The following is a 5,605-nucleotide window of genomic DNA, read 5'->3' as shown; positions in this document are numbered from 1 at the left end:
GGATAATTGCCTGTCGTTACGAATCACACAGACTTGCGGTTAATACTGTAGTTCCAGAGAGGTTGAGGAAATAGAATAAGGATTATAGGATGAAACCGATGTTAGTTTAGAAGAAGGGTTGCGCTTTGACCCAGAGAGTTAGCTAATTGGTCAATAGAGAAAGATTTTGGACCGTTTGAGGAAGAGGAAGGAAAAAAAGCTATTATTGACCAACACTGATCTGATCATGTCATATACAGTTTTTAAAGGAGCACGTCCTGTTCGTATTTCTGAGCAGCCCACACCTCACTAGTTTGTTTGCACAGTAAACCGGATCCAACTGGTTGCAGGCGGTGTAGGCTCCGATTGCTACTATGTAGTGGTCTTGTAAATGTATAGAGTAATTTTAATGAGCTAGCATTACCACCTTGCAAGCACTCGTTAGCGAGAACCATAACCAAAAAGAAAAGCTTTAAAGCTTAACATGGATCCCCAGGAATGAATAATGTAGAAGATTAGTTGTTTAATTGCACACCTCCGGAAGAATTTCTATTTGCAATTAAACACATAAATATACTGATTGGCTGTCGAGAGCAAATGATGGTTATGGAAAAGTATAGACAATGAAATGGGGCATTTACAAATTTTAAGATTTAACAGGACACGTTAAAGTTGTTTTATAAATCTGCTGTCATCTGCCATAATATTACATGGCCTCTGAAAATCTTACTGTTGTCTATATGTATGTATGTATGTATATGTATGTATGTATGTATGTATGTATGTATGTATGTATATATGTATGTATGTATGTATGTATATATATATATGTATATATATATGTATATATATATGTATATATATATATATATGTATATATATATATATATATGTATATGTGTGTGTGTATATATATATATGTATATGTATATATATATATATATAAATAATCTCTTACGTAGGCTAGTTAGGTTAAGGGACAGTGTTTTGAAAATGAATCACAAAATACAGTACATTATACATCAGATTGATGATTGAAGCTACAAAGTGATGAACCACCTAAACTTTTGGCCAAATGATGAGGAAAATGCAACCTCAACTTCTTTATAGTCCAAACATTACTGTGTAGAAAGTAAAGGACAGTGAGGGTGACGGATATGTTCATCCTCTCAACCACAAGCTGGGACCTCTGGCAGGATCTCATTGTGATCGTCAGAGTTTAGGGTTTTTAATAAAGATATGTAGAAAAATAAAAAACAGGAAAAAAAAATATTATTCTAAATGTTTTCTGCATGCTAGTTGATTCATTGGTCTGACGGTCCACCGACAGCTCAATAATACTTCAGGATACCTCGGAAACTACTAACTGAATTCTTTTCAACTTCCGTTGTACTTTGATATTAATCCTTGCATATTATGCTAACATGTTAGGATGTTACCCTGACATAAGTATTAACATATCAAGTCTGACCGGGAAAAACATGGCCTTTCCTCTGTTGCTCACCTCAGGCCAAACATTTTCCCCATTTAGTGGTAAAGATCAAACAGCAAACATTTCATCCATCAACAGATGTTTTTTTTTCTATTGTGTAATGAGTTTCACACTGACTATTATAAATTATAACCTTATGTCTTTGCTTTCATGAGCCATCTGAAAACCTCCCAAGACTTGCATGAAGCCAGCTCCCTAATTGACTTGATGGCTGCAATACCAGACTTATTACTACAAATAATGCATTACTGTAGAATGAAGGAGCGTTTAGATTAAAATCTCTGTATTAAGAATAGACTGCACATTATTCTGTCTGTTTTGCGTGGACAGTTAATCATATATGAGACCATATAAGTCAAAGCATTCTACATTTACAAACTCATGTCAGATTGGCTCCCAAGAGCCCTCAGTACTACTTAAATTTATTTTCTCAAACCAAAATGTCTTCCTATGGAAGACTGATTAAAAGCGTGATAGTAAATTAAGGCGAGGCATTGTGCATCTCATCAGCTGGCTGCACATTTCAAAATATCCATGCTGCATATGATGGATGCTGATTACCTTTTACACTTCATGTATTAAACATAGGCTACCTGCATAGAGGGTTAAGGGCTATATTTTATGTTTGCTGCTTTTTCTTTTGAAGTTGAAAGTGATGCTCCACAAAAATCAATTATTTAAGTATCAAACACTCACTGAAAATGTTGAAGATGGCTATAAAGGTTTGGTGCGTTTGCCTCAACACAATCTTGAACTGGATTTCCATAGTCAAACTTGATTACAATAATACTCAGCTTGGTGGTCAGCAGGGAAGCAATTTACACTGCAGGAATGGATTGTGTTCTTTGTTTTTTCATGAAAATTGTTCCATTGGAAATCATTATAATTGATTGGATTCAAGTTGACCATCGACCATTGGTAAGAGAAAAAAAATAAGCTTTTTACAGCCACCAGTGATTGATCCTCAAAGGAAGAGTTAGGGTGGAGTTTAACCTTAAAGCAAAGACACCGACACAAATGCAGCCGGTTCTCAATGTCTGTATAACTGCTTAATCTGCCCAGGAGCCTGTCTTTCATGAATTATACATTTTAATATTAATGATTTTAAATGGGGGCTGCACGGTGGTGTAGTGGCTAGCACTGTCGCCTCACAGTAAGAGGGCCGCGGGTTCAATTCCCGGTCGGAGCGGTCCTTCTGTGTGGAGTTTGCATGTTCTCCCCGTGGCAGCGTGGGTTCTCTCTGGGCTCTCCGGCTTCCTCCCACAGTCCAAAGACATGCTGCTGGTTAATTGATCTCTAAATTGCCCATAGGTGTGAATGTGAGAGTGAATGGTTGTATGTCCCTACATGTGCCCTCGATGGACTGGCGGCCTGTCCAGGGTGTCCCCTGCCTTCGCCCTATGTCAGCTGGGATAGGCTCCAGCGCCCCCGTGACCCTAATGAGGATAAGCGGTATTGAAAATGGATGGATGGATGGATGGATTTTAAATGGTCTGTGTGGTTATGAGTTACCATGTCATAAATAAATGTAATGTTGCTCTTTCTCCCTGACAAAATTTAGCAAATTATTTCTCAAACATCTGACGTGTCCATTCTTTATTCATTATTTGATTTATATAGAAATGACATTGCAACAGATTTCTACTATATGTTATAACAAGTCTAAAGTTGCTTCCTAAAAGTCATTGTCCATTGAGATGCTTGTGATATTGTAAATTCATATGAAACTGATGATCCATGCTGTTTTTATAAGGAGCTCAAATGTGATATGTGACTATAGTTTTAAAGGATGTATTGTTTATTTGATGAGCAAAGTAAAGTATTTTGTTATTGTATTTTGTGGGTAAATTGTTAGCGTGCGAAGAAGAAATATATAGTACTATAGATATTTTAAAAAAAGATTCTGATATGTTGTCAAAAACATGGGTTTCTGTGCTTCTGAATACTTGGTGACATCTTTTCATTTTGTATTTGCTTTCAAGGTTTAATTTTGTATTTTTTTATGTCTAGATTTCTACTGAGACTTAAACTGAATGTTGTGTAAAGAACAGAGTTTAACGCAATGCAATACAATGGTTGGTGATTATGTTTTTCCCCAAAGACTTCTTATCACATTTTAATTGGTAATTTGATTTTGGTTTTAGGCTTTTGTTCGGTTCTCTCAACTGATTTGTCTCTGCAGAATTAAACTAAAAAGGTGATAATAATATTAGATGTTGGATTCTGCCTGTTTATGAGATGTACATTACTAGGGTGTGCGTGTGTGCATAAAAGTCAAAAGATTTAGTATAAAAATGTATGGGTTTTGGATTATTAAGGGCTGGTGTGTCTTTTTCTACTATTTTGGTACTGTGTTACAATCAGTTGTCTGTCTACCTTCTGCTTTGTACTGTCTATTGCATTTATTTGTACTTTCACTTCTCTTATGGAGTTGCATTAGCTTGGAGCTTCCTAATTTGGGCATGAATCCTGGGCATTTATTTAAGTTTGAATTAGTTATTGTGACGTGATTGGGGCACTTGTTTGAACGAACGCAATGCCGTCTACTTAAGAGTTTGAAGAAAGTTGAACCGAGTCTTGTGTGGAAACATTTGTCTCTGCAGGTTCATCAAATTGGTTGACGTCTCAGCTTTTTTTTTGCTTCTCTTTTGTCTCACTGCTTTGTATAATATCAAGGACCTGACGCAAGAAGGGAATACAACTGGTATAGTGTATACTGTATGTGTCCTCTTAGCAAACTCAGAATCTGAACAACATGACAATCTTGTTGCTTTTCTGTTCAATCATCTGAGGTGCATATTTTACTTTCTTTGTCTACAATTGTTTTAAAGATAGTTTGCATCCACATAAAATTGTAATTGGCAAAAAGAATGTGCATTGCTGCCCGATATCAACGATCTATTGTAGAAGTGACGAAACATGTAGCTGCTAAGGGCAAACTGATTCAGTCTCAGGTGTCACAACTGCGCTTTGATACTGAAAGGTTATTAATGTAATGACGTGCAAAGCGTAAATACAACTATTGCTTGTCTTCTACGCTACAGTTTTGCCTTGTCTTCAAACACAGCTATGTCACAACAATGGCTTTTCTGCTGACACCTCTATTCTCTTTTCCAGGTACAATATATATACCGACTGTTGACAGTTAGCATTGGCCTCTCATTCACATGTATTTTAAACAAACCATCGAATGGCATTTAGATTGAGTCAGCCACTGAGTGTATCAAGTCTCATGTGGATGTTTCCTCAGGGAAATGTGTCTATTTGTAATGAATAAAAAAAATAATAAAAGTTGACACCCAAACTGAATGAAAATACAATGTTGGTAAAACTTTTTATTACACTCAATCTGTGTGTAACTCTTTCAATAAAGATATCTGGTGTGCTTTTATTTGCAGCTCCAACACCTCAGCAAGAGGCACATTTGGGGTATATGTGTTTTTATTGGCAGAGATGTACATTTTGGAAATTCTTTTGTACTTTATAATTTATTTTGTATTTATTTTCATTTCTTTCTCGCTGAGGATTGTATTTCAGATTTATCTCTTTCTTTTCAATAAATGTTCTCAAAATGGTCGGCTGCAAGTCTGAGTATAATTTGTCCATTGAGCATGAATGGGATGCCGTATTGCTGCAGTTGCTAAAGCGTTTATAGAGTTTACCTGTTTACAATATTAGCACCTGTGCTAATAATGTGATGTAATCACAATATATTTACAGACTTTAGAAGGTGACCGGGGTCGCCTAAATGTAAACAATTGAGCAACACATAATGGATAGTTGGATACTGAGGGCAACAATGGTTAAACAGATTGTGTTCTCCAAATTCAGGTGATCTAACAGCTTTTGAAATATCACGTCTATCTTGATGCATTCATTCTAGAAATGTGCACTTCGGAGGATCTATGATTCTAGGCCCTGGATTGGGACATGAAGCTTGCATATTGTGCAGTTTCTCCTCATTAGTGTTGGCTCTCCCTCTTACATACACAGAAGTAGCTTACATAAATTCATGTGTACATCGGGAAGCAGATGAACAGTTGCAACAATTGGATTTCTTGTAAATCTTAAAAATGAGAATAGAGACAAAGTTTGACAATCAAATGTGAGATGCAAAATCTTTCCTAAACAAGT

Source organism: Cyclopterus lumpus, chromosome 4, assembly GCF_009769545.1.
Source record: "Cyclopterus lumpus isolate fCycLum1 chromosome 4, fCycLum1.pri, whole genome shotgun sequence".
Lineage (NCBI taxonomy): Eukaryota > Metazoa > Chordata > Actinopteri > Perciformes > Cyclopteridae > Cyclopterus > Cyclopterus lumpus.
Note: the sequence above shows the minus strand (reverse complement) of the source record.